Source organism: Odocoileus virginianus, chromosome 19, assembly GCF_023699985.2.
Source record: "Odocoileus virginianus isolate 20LAN1187 ecotype Illinois chromosome 19, Ovbor_1.2, whole genome shotgun sequence".
NCBI lineage: Eukaryota > Metazoa > Chordata > Mammalia > Artiodactyla > Cervidae > Odocoileus > Odocoileus virginianus.
This window is the reverse complement of record NC_069692.1, coordinates 20523884-20542226: the sequence shown is the minus strand read 5'-3', so window position 1 is coordinate 20542226 and position 18343 is coordinate 20523884. Positions and strand designations below refer to the sequence as shown.

The window sequence follows — 18343 nt, the reverse complement described above, 5'->3', positions numbered from 1 at the left end:
CCTCTTAACAAACATGTAGAATAATTTCTATGGTAACTGGCTGAGATCAATTTCAAAATGATCACAAACTTCTCTAAGCCCTCTATGCAAGCCCCTTTTGCTGTCTCTGCCATCAAGAAGAGAGAATCTGGGCTTTGCTGTATGATCTGCTTTGGCCAATGGGATATTAGAAAACACCACTCAACAGACACTTGAAAAAGGCTCACCGGTGTTCTTGTTCTTTTCCTGCTAGGATCTTATGAACAAGTCCAGAACGGATAGCCTGCTGGATGATGCCACGTGGAGAAAGGCCTCAGGCATTTCAATCATCCCATATCATCCAGACAAGTCCCCGCCATGTGAGTGACGCCATCCTAAACCTTCCAACCTTCATCAGGCCAGCCCACCAAAACAGGAGAAGGAATAAACGTCGTTTTCTTAAACAAGTAGACTTTAGAGTGGTTTGTTATGTAGCAAAAGATAACTGATGCCTTTGCCTAAAATGGTTGCCATAGCTACAGAAATTTCTAGAAACTTCTCTTCAGTGACTTGTTCAAGGAATAATTATTCCTATGCTCAAAAGACCTCTAAGACTTTAAAACACTGTATTTGTGAGCAGTTATCATTTTACTTGAAAAAAATCACTCAACTAATGGAACCAAGTGTGTCAGTGTTCATCGCTCAGTCGTGCCCTGTGCGACCACAGACTGTAGATCACCAGGCTCCTCTGTCCATGGAGTTCTCCATGCAAGAACACTGCAGCAGGTTGCCATTCCCTTCTCTAGGGGATCTTCCTGACCCAGGGATCCAACCCAGGTCTTCTGCAAAGCAGGCAGATTCTTTACTGAGCCATTGGGACCAAGCAAATCCTTTAAGACTCAGAATCCCTAAAGATGACCCAGGAAGTAAACAATAATAGTTTGGTTAAGTTTTTTAAAACCAACTGCAATACAGGGGAACAAAGTCTTGAGGAAAGGAGGGCTTGGTGTGCTTCCACCTTCAGCTTCTGTGCCTTTCACAGAAATTCCAACAGGCTATTTTGGAACAGAGCATCCAGAGGTTCACAACCTCTGTGGTCTGTAGGAGGCACAGTGAGGAGGCTCCAGGGAAGAATATACCATTTTCAGTGGAAAACAAGTGGAGGTTACCAGCTATGATGACTTTGTACTTTGGGTCTGGATTTGCTGCACCTTTCTTTATGTTAATTGTAAGACACCAACTGCTTAAAAAATAATCCACGAGGCAGATATGAAGAGCATTTTAAGAGGTGCAATCTCTTTGAAAAAAGGATCAAACTCTTGAACTCAGCATCCTAGACGTTTATAAATAAACTTACAACATAAATCCTTAAAAAAATAAAACCAACTGCAAAAATGTTATCAGAGACCCCCTGACATTTCTTTGACTATACCCTGACACTGACATTTTACATCACTCTCTTTGCCTACTCCTCACCTCCCCTCGCTCCTCGAACAGCAAAGTTCTGAGCAGCTCCCTCTAGCCTGTCTAGATATTCTTATTCTTGAATTGTGGGTGATCCTGACTAATATACATTAGTGAATGTAAATAAGAAATCCTTTTCAACAAAACAAAGCCTAAAGTATCTATAATCAGATCATATTCAGAATTATACAACAAAGTTGTAAGATTTTCTGAATAAATAAACATGCCCGGCAACACAATAAACATGCCCCAGTGAAAACTCCATGAAAAACCAAGAAGAAATATAACAAATCATGGAATCAACAAAATAAAAAGGAATGTGGAAATATGATTATGTTAGGATATCAAGTCTAGAGCAGTAGACTGAAAACGAACTGTTTTCTAAAGATGATATAATTTAGATTACACTGAAAAGAGACACATGGTGGGACTTTTTAATCACATACCCCCCCCAAAAAAGTCTGTAAGTCACCTCCACAAAATAAAAAACAGGGAATAGATAAAGGTAGTAAAAGAGTGAGTGAAAGAAAAAAGCATTAGTCACTCAGTTGTGTCCGACTCTGCAATCCCATGGACTAAAGCTCACCAGACTCCCCTGTTCATGGAATTCTCCAGGTATTCTACTGGATTGGGTAGACATTCCTTTCTCCAGGGGATCTTCCCAACCCAGAGATCAAACCCAGGTCTCCCACAATGCAGGCAGATTCTTTATGTCTAAGCTACCAGGGAAACCACATGACACATAATTTCAACTGGACATGGAGATATAATGTAATGAAATAATGATACATAGTTATAACAGTACAGACTAGTCCCCTTACCCAAATTAGTAACCATCAAAAATCAAATTTATCCTGATTAAGTCTCAAGAAAATGAGTCAAATAACATTAATCAGATTGTAATGGTAATTAATAACCAAAGACCCATAATTGTAACATATGTCAATATTATCAATCCAGTTTTATTGTACTCTATGGAACTGTATACATTATTACATTATCCTAAAGCTTCATATCAAATGTAACTCTATAATAACTGGACTACTATATATTTAGCCAGTATTTATTCAGCACCTACTATGTGTAAATCAACCATTATAAGGAGTTTCTTTGTACAATTTGGGTTCCAAATATTTATTTTCATCCAATTATTTTGAAGTTGGACCAGTGCTATAAACAGTAAGCAGTTTCTCAAACCAGTTCACAGATGTTCATTTATCCCCTTACATACACTTGATTCTTGTTAGTACACCAGCTACCAGACAATGCATGACAGCATTTCAGTAGAATAAGAAATGCTGTGTTACATACTCAGGTCTCACCTCTTCCCACAACTCAAACCACATCAAGCTATCAAAGCTGTCATGAATATGCCACAATATAACACCTCCATCACTTTTGCACAGGCTATTTCTTTTACCTAAAATGCCACTTCCAACCACCAATCCTCTCCTAAACACACACACATACACACACATAACTGCCTTACAATCTTCAAAATATACTTCAAGGCTAAACTCAAATATCATGCTGCCACTATGAACCCTTAATGGTTCCCCAAAGCTGAGTTAGACCATTATCTTAACCATTTTTTATAAACATGTATAAAATCATTCCATTATAGCCTCTAAAAAACTTACCAATAATTTATATGTTTATGCATTTGTTTTCCACTAGACTGTAAGCTTTCCAACACATTCTATATGTTATTCTCCTTTATATTCTCAAGGTTCAGCGCAATACCTGGAACTTAAGGGATACATAATAAATGGTGACTAAACAATAAACAGATGAATAATGGAAAGAAAACTGAAAAAGGATCAGTATGTCAAAATTATTTTTTTTTGTTCTGCCACCAACTACCTAAGCAACCTAAGAGCAATAAGCCCTCTGAATCCAGTTTCTTCTGTTAAATAAGAGGGTTGGATTCAATCATCTAAAGATGTCTCAAATAGTAGCAATAAAAAAAGAAATTATTTGTGCTCCTCCTAAATGTGAGACACTGGCTCAGTGCTTTACTCACAATAGCACTAATCTTTACAACACTCCTACAAAGTGCGTACTATTTATACCCATTTTGTAGATAAGAAAACCAAAACTCAGTTTAAGTAACTTATGGCTCCCCACAGATAAAAACAATACTGTTAGGATTCATGCCCAGATCTGTCTGGTCTCAAAGCCCATATGACACTAGTAATAAGAGTATGTTGGCATCTTGTAGGCATACTGTTAAGTGTTAAGATTATCTACCCACTTTTGTGTACAAGTAATTATCTATCTACTTGTATATACAAGATTTCCATGTCATCTAGAAATGATGGTAAGTCAGCCATTCTGTTCCGGGCTGCTAGTGCATAAACCACACCAGTCATCACTGAAATCCACTTGAGATCCTGGCAATCAACTCTTCCCTACACCAAATTGGAGCTCACAGCATTTTCTCAATTCCCAGCCAGATAAAATGTCTGCTAATATGCTTTATGGATGGGAAAACCTCATTAAAATGTTGATGTCATCAAATAAGTTGGGTATCTGTTTATTCTCTCTGCAGTAGAGAGAAAATATCCACCACTGAACTCCAGACAGAATAAATGTCCAGATAACAGGACTTCCTCATGTACGTGTATATGAAAGTTATTAGTTACACTGGGTCATTCTATACCTTTTGGAAACAAACCAAAGCCAAAGATATATGTCTTAAGATCAGGAAATAGGACTTTTTCATATCTTATTATTAGCATACTATGAGTTTAATGTGTAATTAGGTATTTACATCTAAGAATACTTTGTGTTCATAAAATTTGCCCCCAATTCTCTTTAAAACATACAAAATATCTATTTAGTGTATTTTTTCATTTGCTTTCCATAATAACATGGGGTGGAAATTTTTGGAAAAACAACTACCAACATCTCTTCAAAAATTCTGTCTGGCGAATGGATAAGGAAGCTGTGGTACATATACACCATGGAATATTACTCAGCCATTAAAAAGAATTCATTTCAATCAGTTCTAATGAGATGGATGAAACTGGAGCCCATTATACAGAGCGAAGTAAGCCAGAAAGATAAAGACCATTACAGTATACTAACACATATATATGGAATTTAGAAAGATGGTAACGATAACCCTATATGCAAAACAGAAAAAGAGACTCAGATGTATAGAACAGACTTGTGGACTCTGTGGGAGAAGGCGAGGGTGGGATGTTTCAAGAGAACAGCATCGAAACATGTATATTATCTAGGGTGAAACAGATCACCAGCCCAGGTTGGATGCATGAGACAAGTGCTTGGGCCTGGTGCACTGGGAAGACCCAGAGGGATCGGGTGGAGAGGGAGGTGGGAGGGGGGACCGGGATGGGGAATACATGTAAATCCATGGCTAATTCATTTCAATGTATGACAAAAACCACTGCAATGATGTAAAGTAATTAGCCTCCAACTAATAAAAATAAATGGAAAAAAAAAGGAAAAAAAACAAAAAAACAAAAATTCTGTCTGGGAATGGGGATTATGGGAAACTTCCACTTTATATAGTATTAATTTCAGGCATTAATTTAATTTCTACAAAGATCATGTATTGGTTTTGTAATTAGAAAAAGCAGATAGATAATCACAACCTTTAATAACAGCCTAAACACATTTTTACTACATAAATCTTACTAGAAAAAATATGCATGATAAACCCGAATGTTTAGATTATTTTTGCCCCCAAATGACTTAACAACTCTTAGCATTAGAAGATAAAGTCTGTTCAGATGTGCAGAGTATTATCTAAAATCTGGCCTTGAATGAGTATCTAGGGACTGACAACATCTCACCAGAATGCCATGTAGTATTGAATCACAAAATGCCTTCAATTTAAAATCACCTCAAAAGCATACTCAAACATTTGGCATTAACAGTACTAGGAGTCCATGAGGGAAATGCTCTAATCCTTCAATGTAGAGACTCCAGGTCATGTTCTTCATTTAAGCCTGCATCACCTCTTAATCTTGACAGCAAAATCCTCACCAAAATTTTGGCAAGCACACTGGGAATGATGCTGCCAAACAGGCATCATTGTTGATCAGTCTGGTTTCCTCTCTGCTGAAACATGAAGCTATCTAACAAAAATTGCTTGATGTAAATCACAAACAGATTTTCTCAGAATTTGGTTCTTTTGTTTAAGAGTAGAAAGGAGAAAAATTACCCTATTGTTACCTCTGTCTGCTCGCCAATACTATATATCAGATGTTGGCGAACTATGGCATGTGGGTCAAATTTGGCTATCCCCACCCCCCGCCTGTTTTTATATAGCCAACAAAATGTCTTTTGAATTGCTGCATTAACAATCAAAAGAACAATGTTTCAGGACATGTGAAAAATATATATAATTCAAATTTCAGTGTCTATAAATGTTATTGGGACACAGCCCACTCATTTGTTTATGTATTATCTATGGCTGTCCTTGTGTGACAACAAAGTTGGTCCTTGGTAATGGGTTCAACAGAAACAGAATCTCTCATAAATTCATATCAGCCTGAACCCTCACAATGCATCTAATGAGGAAATAGGGTCTTAGTAGACGAAATTAAGATGAAGTCATATTAGAATAGCTTGCTCATGCAGAGACCCTAAATCAGCGACTCGTGTCCTTATTAGAAGAAAAGACACAGAGATACACAAAAGGAAGGAATCTTGCGGAGACAGAAGTTGAGACTGGAGTGAGGCATCTACTAGCCCAGGAACACCAACGATCGCCAGCAATCACCAGAAACTCGAAAAAGAGGCACAGTTTCTTCCTCAGGGTTTCCAAAACCATAAGAGAATTAATTTCTGCTGTTTTCAAACACAAACAGAAATGAATTTCTGTTGTTTAGTTGTATGTTCAGCGGCAGCTTAGGAAACTAATATATCAGAACCTTTTCATAAAAATGTTGCTAACTCTTGGTATAGAAGATTGTGCTCTGGAAGAAAACTCCCACAGGGTAAGTTACCACAGGCCAACCAGTGAGGGCAATACTAGGCTTAGAAAGAGCATAAAAGCACTTAAAGACAGCAGGGCAATCAGAAGAGAGGCAGTTCTCACCACACATGCTCATATTTAACTTACAGTTTTTCTTAATCTCACAGAAGTAATCTCAGTTTCATCTGTAGATCACACACTGTTATATCACATTGCATGAATTTCAATAATGGTACTTCAACTTAAAAGTTCATGAGCACCTCATGGGTTCTATTTTCTGTGAGTATAACAAGAAGTCAGTGTTTTAATGAGTGAGGTTAGTGATCAATGATAGAGGGGAGGGGATGGTTAGCTAACTCTCACTAAAGAATGATCCACTATCTGGTGCAGTGAAAATGCCATCACTTCCAGGTTCTAGGAAGCTCCATTGTCATCACAGAAAAGTCTGATAGCAGCACTTTAAAATCTTTAAACTCAGAAGCACTAAGTAAATATGTATTGACTGATTTATTGAATATCCATCTTTATTTTTTCCAGGATACCTTAACTAATTTATTTTACTATATTTTCTTTTCAATGCATAACAAATGATATGTAATAAGAAACTATGTCTGTATAAGTAAGAAAGCTGTTTTGATATATACAGTTCAATCAAATGCTAAGGAATAAGAGAATACTGTGTCAAAATTTAACTGGTAATATTCTTTCAATCTTAATGGTACACAAAATATTGGTTTGGTTTATAATGAGTAGCATCTTAAGAGTCAATGAATGAAGGTAAAAACAATTCCCTAGCTTGTTACAAGACCTAAATGAGACAGTGTATGGAAGAACACCTGGCATGCAGCAATCATCCAACACAAACTAACTGAATCTCATTCAGGATTAAATCTCATTAGAATTAGTCAGAGATCTTAGAGATAGAAGTGACCTCAAAGGTCATTCTCCTGGAATGATTATTTTCTTCTGCCAGTTGCACTGGTGCCAAATGTGTCCACACAACACACTGAGAAGTTTCTCAAATGCAGACATCACATGACATCAATCCCTTGGTCACATCTGCTTGGGGCAGAGTCTGGAAGTCTGGAACAACTACTAAACCAGGATAACCATCAATCTCTATGCTGGTGCTAACCTGGTTCTAGAGCTTGGTCCAACAGACATACTCTACAGGTAGTGACTGACCTGCCAGAAGATTCCCTGACTTGGGGCATTTGAGATGCACAAACTTAACCTACAGTAGAGTGGAAAGAAATCCTGGGGACCCACCAGGCAGTAAAAGCTATGAGCAAGAACTGCAAAAAAGCAGTACCTGACAGAAAACCTGAATAAATATTTTTCCAAAGAAGATATATAAATAGCCAATGGGCATCTGAAAAGATGCTGAATACCACCAACCATTAGAGATGTGCAAATCAAAAACCACAGCGAGATATCACCCCATGCTTGTCAGAATGGACACCATAAAATGACCACAAACAACAAGTGCTCACAAAGATGTGGAGAAAGGGGATCCCTGTATACTGTTAGTGCGAAGGCAAATTGGTACAGCCCCACGGAAAAGAGCATGAAGGCTCCTCGAAAAATTGAAAATAGGCAACCATACGACCAGCAGTCCCAACCCTGGGCATATATCTGAAGAAAAAGAAAGTGCTAATTCAAAAAGATACATGCACCCCATGCCCACAGCAGCATTATCCACAACAGCAAAGACATGGAGCAACCCAAGCATGCACCAACAGGTGAATGGGTAATGAAGATGAGGTATACAAACACACACACACACATGCACAATGGAATATCACTCAGCCATAAAAAAGAATGAATTCTGCATCTGCAACAACATAGATGGACCTGGAGGGTACCACACTCAGTGAAATATATCAGACAGAGTAAGAGTAATACACTAGCACCTATATGTGGAATCCAAAGAAATAAAACAAATGAATGAATATAATAAAACAGAAACAGTCTGACAGATACAGAGAACAAACTGGTCACCAGTGGGGAGAGAGAAGTGAGATGGGGAAGATACAAGAAGCACAAACTACTATTATAAACCAAATAAGCTACAAGAATATATTATACAGCACAGAAAATACAGCCAATATTTTATAGTAACTTTCAATGGAATATCCATTTCCATTAATTGGTAATGTCTATTTTTCCAGTGGTCATCTATGGATGTGAGAGTTGGACTATAAAGAAAGCTGAGTCCTGAAGAATTGATGCTTTTGAACTGTGATGTTGGAGAAGACCCTGGAGAGTCGCTTGGGACTGCAAGGAGATCCAACCAGTCCATCCTAAAGGAGATCAGTCCTGGGTGTTCATTGGAAGGACTGATGTTGAAGCTGAAACTCCAATACTCTGGCCACCTCATGCGAAGAGCTGACTCACTGGAAAAGACCCCGATGCTGGGAAAGATTGGGGGCAGGAGGAGAAGGGGACTATGCAGGATGAGATGGCTGGATGGCATCACCAACTCAATGGACATGGGTTTGGGTGAACTCCGGGAGTTGGTGATGGAGAGGGAGGCCTGGCGCGCTGCGGTTCATGGGGTCGCAAAGAGTCGGACACAACTGAGCGACTGAACTGAACTGAATAGAAGATTCATGTTTTTAGTGAACTTCTATCATATTTGATTACATTAAACTCCATTGCTGGTGCTCTACTGGGTATAAAAATACAGCATGAGGATAATAAAACGCTTCTGCAGTAGGATAATAAAACGCTTCTTTCTCAATAATCTCAATTTTTGTGTAACTTTAATTTCTTCAACTCAAGACTAAATTTGTATTCTCTGGGCCTAATTATTCAAATAAAGGATGAAACATACCTAGTGAGAGAAAGAAGAAACATAATGTATAATTTTAATATAAAAATACCCATGATGATGGTTATACAAGTCTGGGAACTCTGTGCTAAGGATACGAAACAACTCAAAAGGAAACTTACATTTCAGCTAAGAAGCAAATTATAATTTGTCTTGCATGCTAGAGAACTTCAAAGACTTTGCTGATTCTTACACCAACCACCATGATTTTTCAAGTGGAGCTGAAGGTTCAAATTTGGTTTGATGAACCCCTTGCTTCTTGGCTAGGAAAGAAACAAAATTGCCAACCAGGCAAGTTACATAGGCAAAGCTCCCTTCCAAATGTTCTTTCGGAGAGAAAACATGGGTCAGCCAACAAAGCATCAATTTTTTAGTGAAAAGCTGGGACACTGGTATCCTGAGAGAGCTATCTGCAACTACTGTCTATCAGGTATCAGGTAATAAGTGTTCTCATTCCATGTGTGGTTGCCTCATGAAAGAGTGGAAGTTTGCCTGATTGAGCTTGAGGGTTTCATATGAACAGCAATGAGAACAAAGAACGCATAGTAGAGATATTGAAGCTGACACACAATTATTGTAAACATTTTCACTTTCAAAATGAAATACTTCATTGTTAAAAATAATAAATTTCCTGCCAAGAGTACCTAGATTAAAGACACCAAAACAAAGCATAAATGGTATTTAATATACTGGATCACCTTCTGCACCATGACTTCCCATTATCAATTTCACCAGAGAAGACCCACAGAACCAAAAGCAGGAGTCATAATATTTTGTGAGACCCCTGTGTAGTGATATAAGGTTTTCACTAAAATGCAATACTTGTTTAAGTCCCATAATTCACTCATGGGACACTTCCTTGGCTTCTGTACAACAGGTATTATGGAAGGTTCGTAACTGGCTCATTATTAAGGTAAGAGCAACCCTGCTGCAAAACAAGCATTTCAAAATCCTCCTTCTCACAGATGGCTTCAAGAAGATACCCAAATCTTCTCCAGTATTTGACAACTGTCTCCACAAGGACTAGAAACTCAGGTACCTCCTGAGTCAAGACAAACCATATTTTTTCTATTTTTGATCTTCACTTCTTCAACTGGCCTCCATTCTGGGCAACCTGGTTCCTCTCATCTTTGATTCTTTCAGACAAGGTCTTTCCTAACCTTTCTGTATTTAGAACAAGTCACATTTATATTATCTATAAATCTGTTTTGGGGCTTCCCTGGTGGATCAATCAGTAAAAAATCTACTTACAATGCAGGAGAGCTGCCTGAATGCAGGAGACCTAGGTTCAACCTCTGGATCAGGAAGATTCTTTGGAGAAGGATATGGCAACCCACTCCAATCCTTGCATGGAGAATTCCATGGACAGAGGAGCCTGGTGGGCTACAGTCCACGAGTTCACAAGAATCAGACACAATTAAGCGACTAAGCCACCACCAAATCTGTTTTTGACTGGATCAACATTTAAATGTGCTGACTACAGTATACACTTCAAATTTTTACTGTTATATTTGTTCTAATATAACAGGCATAACTGCATTTTACTTGAGGTCCTGTGCTTAAAAATAGGGAAAAATGATACAAAGGTAGTTAAAACTTTCAGAGTTCTTATTTTTTATGATATGGAATTAGTATACACACCTACTTATTCTAGAGAAAGTGCTGGAGATCTTTGTATAATGAAGGGACACAAACAATGCATCAGGCTTGCTTCTTGACTAGCCACCTGTAGAAACTGTTAGGATGCATCATTAAGTCAGAATCTACTTCCATATAAGTTTTTGATAAGAGATCCCTAGTATCATATTTATTTATTGAAATTTGCAGATTTATTCTAGTGTCAAAGCACTTGATGATAGAGTCACACTTTACCGATAATTGCTAAAACTCCATCTTTTTGTCAAGTGTTGATGGTGATCAAACAATTCTGTGTTGCAACAACACTAAATGCAAGACAAATGCTAAGCTTAATTATAGTGTCTCTCAATTTTATGAATGTGATGACATTTTATAGTTTTATTCTGTACGTGAAGTTTGAGACAAATATTTTAGAAGTTTTGCTGAGGTTTCACTTATGTGAGGCCTTTAAAGCAATATTAGGTTAAAATAAATTCCAAACTTCTCTCAACCTAAGTATTACTTGAATTTGAGAAATTTTAAACTTATAAGAGTCTACTGTTCCAATTTCTTAAGATTCAGAGATTTATGAGCTTATGCTATATTTCCTTCAATTAGATGCATTATTCAACATGAAGGTAGGTTTAAAAACAGAGAGAGATAGCACCAAGAATTGGCATGAAGAAGAAGCTGCCTTATGGTGGGGTAACACTAGTCAGAAGACTTGGATTCTAATCTTTATTCTGTTATTAACTAGTTGAACTTAGGCAAATATTCTGTTACTAACTAGCTGAACTTAGGCAAATATTAACTAGTTGAATTTAAGCAAATTGGAAATACAGGAGAATACATGTGTACTTTTAAGGCAACAAAGTCCTTTCTATTTTTTTTTTCTTTTTGACAAAGTCCTTTCTAAACAAGACAGAAAACCCAGAAGACATAAGGGAAAAAAACAACATAAAAAGTTAAAAGAGAAGACAGACTGGAAGAAAATATTTGCAACACATAACAGAAAGAGCTAGTTGCTATGTAAAGAACAAAAGGCTCCTTCAAATCAGTAACAAACAATCCAATATCATAAGGTAAAAGAATAATAATTAGCAAAAGAAAAAGTGATCAAAGAATATGAAAAGTGACTAATCTTATGAGCAATTTCTCCTTATATAAGAAAAAAACCAAACAACTGGTGTTAAGCAGTTTTGACAATGGAATGGGGAGACAGGCATTTTTATCACTATACATCTGAAAACAAACAACTGAAACATTTTCACAGGTCAATTTGGCAACAGCTACCAATATGTTCCTGGAGAAGGAAATGGCAACCCACTCCAGTATTCTTGCCTGGAAAACCCCACGGACTGAGGATCCTGGTAGGCTACAGTCCATGGGGTCGCAAAGGGTTGGAAACGACTGAGCGACTTCACTTCACCTCATTAATATGTTAAAGATTATGACAACGATCATAACCTTTGATAAACAATATTAATTCTATTAATTAATTAATACAGAAATACTTACAGATGTGGACAAACCTATCTACCTATCTATATATTTTAATGTTGCTCAGTCATCCAACACTTTGCGACCCCAAGGACTGTAGGCTGCCAGGCTCCTCTGTCCATGGAATTCTCCAGGCAAGAATACTGGAATGGGTAGCCATTCCTTCTCCAGGGGATCTTCTTGACCCAGGAATCGAACCTGGGTCTTCTGCATTGCAGGCAGATTCTTTATCAACTGATCCACTAGGGAAGCCAATGATATTATAGACACAAATTTAAAACAACTTAAATATTCACAAATAGAATGACTAAATACATTTTAATACTTCCATATGAACTATGAAACACAATGCCTCTTGAAAAGAATGAGGTTTTTCTATATGGACTCTTAAGGGCATTCTTGAAGATATGAAGTTTTAAAAAGTCACATAATAGAACAGATTATAGAAAATAATTTCATTCATTCCATTTGTAAAACTCATGTAAATATTGGTCTGTGTGCATGAAAATGAATAGGAAAAAACTCAAAAAGAAATATTACAAGGAACTAACAGAGAGTAAAGGAATTCCTAAAAGAAGGAAAAGAGAAAGGGAATTTTTTTCAGTTACTTTATATTCTCCTATCCCATTTTAAAAACTGCAATATGAACATATACCTTTTCTCATTAAAAATTTTTATGGAAAAAAAACATAATTAGCAATGCATAGTATTTTTATTAACATAGCTCCCACCTTATACAGAACTATTTGGTCAGGTAATAGACTAGCAAGTTACAAAGTCTTAAGTCTAGAGCTATGTTTTGTTACTCACTCATTTCTTTTCCTTATTTTTCATATTTATCTAAATAGCTCTAGTTTTTATAAAGGTCAGGCTATACAAAAGCATTGAAAATTTTATAAGAGTAAAATGTTAAACTGTGAGTCTGCTTATATCCGTTCTTTTCAATGAATATATTAATATAGTTGGCTCTCAAGTATTCTGCTTCATTGACTATGCTAAAGCCTTTGACTATGTGGATCACAACAAACTGTGGAAAATTCTTAAAGAGATGGGAATACCAAACCACCTTGCCTGACTTCTGAAAAACCTGTATGCAGATCTAGAAACAAGAGTTAGAACTGGACATGGAACAACCGACCGGTTCCAAGTCGGGAAAGGAGTACATTAAGGCTGTATACTGCCATCCTGCTTTTTTAACTTATATGCAGAGTACATCATATGAAATGCCAGGTTGAATGAATCACAAGCTGGAATCAAGACTGCCAAGAAAAATATCAACAACCTCAGATATGCAGATGATATCACTCTTAACGGCAGAAAGAAAAGAGGAACTAAAGAGTCTCTTGATGAAGATCAAAGAGAGAGTGAAAAGAATGGCTTAAAACACAACATTCAAAAAACTAAGATTATAGCATCCAGTCCCATAAATTCATGGCAAATAGATGAGGAAAACTGGAAACAGTGGCAGATTTTATTTTCTTGGGCTCCAAAATCTCTGTAGATGGTGACTGCAGCCATGAAATTAAAAGAGGCTTGCTCCTTGGAAGAAAAGCTATGACCAATCTAGACAGCATATTAAAAAGCAGAGACATCACCTTGCTGACAAATGTCCGTATATTCAAAGCTATGGTTTTTACAGTAGTCATGTTCAAATGTGAGAGCTGAACTTCATAAAGGTTGAGTGCTGAAGAATTGATGCTTTCGAACTACAGGGATGGAGAAGACTCAAGAGTCCCTTGGACTGCAAGGAGATCAAACCAATCAATCCTAAAGGAAATCAACACTGAATATTCATTGGAAGGGCTGATGCTGAAGCAGAAGCTGAAGCTCCAATACTTTGGCTACCTGATGGGAAAAACCAACACACTGGAAAAGATCCTGATGCTGGGAAAGACTGAGGGCAGGAGGAGAAGGGGATGACAGAGGATGAGATGGCTGGATGATATCATCGACTCGACAGACGTTAAGTCTGAGCAAACTCTAGGAGATAGTGATGGACAGGGAAGCCTGGAGTGCTGCAGTCTATGGGGTTGCAACACAACTTAGCAACTGAACAACAATGACAGTTGGTTCTCAGGTATTCATGTGCGTTCCCCATCCATGAATTTAACCAACCAGTGATCACATATGAAGTTGAAGATCCGCAGTTGGCTGAGTCCACAGATGAGGAATCCTCAGATACAGGAGGGCAGACTGTGGAACTTCAGCCTCAAGGGATTTTGATATCCAAGGCTGGTCCTGGATACAAACCCAGGCATATACTAAGGGAGGACTATATACACAAATCCAACCTTTAAAGCTGTCCTTGGATATAGGCATGATCTATTAATAAAAGCCTGTAATTTTCCCATGAGGATGTAATAACTCTGGAGAGCTACCACTGCCACATGATGCTCTGGGGCAGTGATGCTCTGGGGCAGACATCAACTCTGAATCACATGATACTGGGGGCTCTGCATAGCAAGAACACAATTTGAACCTGATGTCCAATCTTCCATGAAGTTCTAAAGTTCTTGCTCTGTAAGGGAAAGGGCATTTTTAAACTCAGTTTCTAGGCCCCTGGAGCACTTCCACTGCTTATTTTGGGAGTGATCTAGGCAAAAGCACATCAAGCTTTCCATGCCTTGGTATCTGTCCTATTGCTGAAATGATACCAGTGCTCGTCTCACAGAGCCTGGACCCAAAGCTAATTTTATGTGATTGTAATTCTTCACTGCTACACCAGAGAGAATGTATGATGCTTCCTACCTCCTGGTATACACATTTCACATTTTGAAATCATGATGATGATGATAATCATAGCAAAGACCATAGTTTCTTATAAATTATCTCTTTTTAATATTTTCTCAAAAATGAAGGAAAAAGCAAAAACTGCAGAAATTAAATTTGCATATGGATAACAACATACTGCCAAGAAAAACCCAGGACATAAATAAATTATTAAGATATTGCTGATAACAAGATTTTTAATTAGCACTAAGGGAAAAAAGAGAGAGAGAGAACCTGAAGGAACACATTACTGTACCTGTACATTCTATGAGAAGGGTAGGATTAAAAAAAATGCAAATTTTTCAAACTGCTGTTTGTTCTGGCATCTCTCTGCTGTCTCTCCCAGCTAAGTCTCAGATAAAGAGATGTCCCAGAGAAGAGGGCAAAACGCTGACTTACATTAAACAGTGCTGGTTTGCAGGTTATTTCAGGAAAAGTTCAGATTAAGAAAAGATAGTTATGTGGAGATACAGTATTTGCCTAATCATGTAAAAGTATAAATGCTAATTAAAATTAATATTAATTGAGAAATACAATCTCACCTCCCTCATGAGAGCAGTTGAATTGCTGGAAGAAACAGACAACTACCAATTCTATTGCCTTCCAGCACCTTCTCTATTCTCTGAAGTCAGCTTCTCTCAGAATTCCATCAGGAATTCTGCACAAGGGAAAAGTGAAGATATGGGTTCACTGCAAGTCCTTACTTAAACAAGTTCTTACTAACAGCTCTGTGATTCCCTCTTATTCCAAGATGAAAAAGAATCCCCACATTTACCATGTATCTCGTACTAAGTCCCAGACTATTACATGTACTATCTCAATAGATTCCTCTGTATCTCCTGCCTATTTTCATTCCCATGCAAACAGGAAACCTCTTACAAAGTACAACTTAAAACAACAATAATACATAAAAAACTCTTTCAGTTCAGTCGCTCAGTCATGTCCGACTCTTTGAGACCCCATGAACCGCAGCGCGCCAGGCCTCCCTCTCCATCACCAACTCCCGGAGTTCACCCAAACCCATGTCCATTGAGTTGGTGATGCCATCCAGCCATCTCATCCTGCATAGTCCCCTTCTCCTCCTGCCCCCAATCTTTCCCAGCATCGGGGTCTTTTCCAGTGAGTCAGCTCTTCGCATGAGGTGGCCAAAGGATTGGAGTTTCAGCTTCAACATCAGTTCTTCCAATGAACACCCAGGACTGATCTCCTTTACGATGGACTGGTTGGATCTCCTTGCAGTCCAAGGGACTCTCAAGAGTCTTCTCCAACACCACAGCTCAAAGCATCCATTCTTCGGCACTCAGCTTTCTTTATAGTCCAACTCTCACATCCATACATGACCACTGGAAAAACCACAGCATTGACTAGACAGACCTTTGTTGGCAAAGTAATGTTTCTGCTTTTTAATATGCTGTCTAGGTTGGTTATAATGTTCCTTCCAAGGAGTAAGCGTCTTTGAATTTCATTGCTGCAATCACCATCTGCAGTGACTTTGGAGCCCAAAAAAATAGTCTGACACTGTTTCCAAAGTTTCTCCATCTATTTACTATGAAGTGATGAGACCGGATACCATGATCTTTGTTTTCTGAATGTTGAGCTTTAAGCCAACTTTTTCACTCTCCTCTTTCACTTTCATCAAGAGGCTCTTTAGTTCTTCTTCACTTTCTGCCATAAGTGTGGTGTCATCTGCATATCTGAGGTTTTTGATATTTCTCCCAGAAATCTTGATTCCAGCTTGTGCTTCATCCAGCCAAGTGTTTCTCATGATGTACTCTGCATATAAATTAAATAAGAAGGGTGACAATATACAGCCTTGATGTAGTCCATTTCCTATCTGGGACCAGTCTGTTGTTCCAACCAGTCTGTTGTTCCAACAACTCTTTAAGTTACAAATTTTTATCCCTATCTTGCAAAGGGCTCAGAGAACCTGTCAACTGTTGAAGGTCATTACATAGCTACCAATTGATTGCACCTGAAACCAAACCCATGTCCTGAAATAGTGCATTTCCATTATACCACAGCGAGTTCACCACAAGAGTGGCATACTCTCTGAAGACAAGTATTAATTTTAGAGACAACCAAAAGGTATTAAGAAAAGGTGGCAAGAATACACAGACAAACTATACAAAAAAGATCTACATGACCCAGTCACAATAGTGTGATCACTCACACTCACCGAGAGCCAGACATCCTGGCATGTGAAGTCAAGTGGGCCTCAGGAAGCCTCAGTACAAACAAAGCTAGAGGACGTGATGGAATTCCAGTTGAGCTATTTCAAATCCTGAAAGATGCTGCTGTGAAAAGTGCTGCACTCAATATGCCAGCAAATTTGGAAAACTCAGCAGTGGCCACAGAACTGGAAAAGGTCAGTTTTCATTCCAATCCCAAAGAAAGGCAATGCCAAAGAATGCTCAAACTACTGCACAATTGCACTCATCTCACACGCTAGTAAAGTAATGCTCAAAATTCTCCAAGCCAGATTTCAGCAATACGTGAACCGTGAACTTCCAGATGTTCAACCTGGTTTTAGAAAAGGCAGAGAAATCAGAGATCAAATTGCCACCATCTGCTGGAACATCAAAAAAGCAAGAGAGTTCCAGAAAAACATCTATTTCTGCTTTATTGACTATGCCAAAGCTCTTGACTGTGTGGATCACAATAAACTGTGGGAAATTCTTAAAGAGATGGGAATAACAGACCACCAGACCTGCCTCTTGAGAAATCTGTATGCAGGTCAGGAAGCAACAGTTAGAACTGGACATGGAACAACAGAGTGGTTCCAAACAGGAAAAGGAGTAAGTCAAGGCTGTGTTTTGACACCCTGCTTATTTAACTTATATGCAGAGTACATCATGAGAAACGCTGGGCTGGAAGAAGGACAAACTGGAATCAAGATTGCCGGGAGAAATATCAGTAACCTCAGATATGCAGATGACACCACCCTCATGGCAGAAAGTGAAGAACTAAAGAGCTTCTTGATGAAAGTGAAAGAGGAGAGTGAAAAAGTTGGCTTTAAGCTTAACATTTAGAAAACTAAGATCATGGCATCTGGTCCCATCACCTCATGGCAATTAGATGGGGAAACAGTGGAATAAGTGGCTGACTTTATTTTGGGGGGCTCCAAAATCACTGCAGATGGTGATTGCAGCCATGAAATTCAAAGACGCTTACTCCTTGGAAGGAACGTTATGGTCAACCTCGACAGCATATTAAAAAACAGAGAGGTTACTTTGTCAACAAAGGTCCGTCTAATC

At 38.2% G+C, this 18343-nt stretch overlaps 1 pseudogene; it reads left to right on the top strand.

Annotated features, from left to right (window-relative positions):
• The first annotated feature begins 272 nt into the window (after positions 1 to 272).
• LOC110137755 (cytochrome c oxidase subunit 7C, mitochondrial pseudogene) lies at positions 273 to 1213 on the top strand (annotated as a pseudogene).
• The last annotated feature ends 17130 nt before the right edge of the window (positions 1214 to 18343 follow it).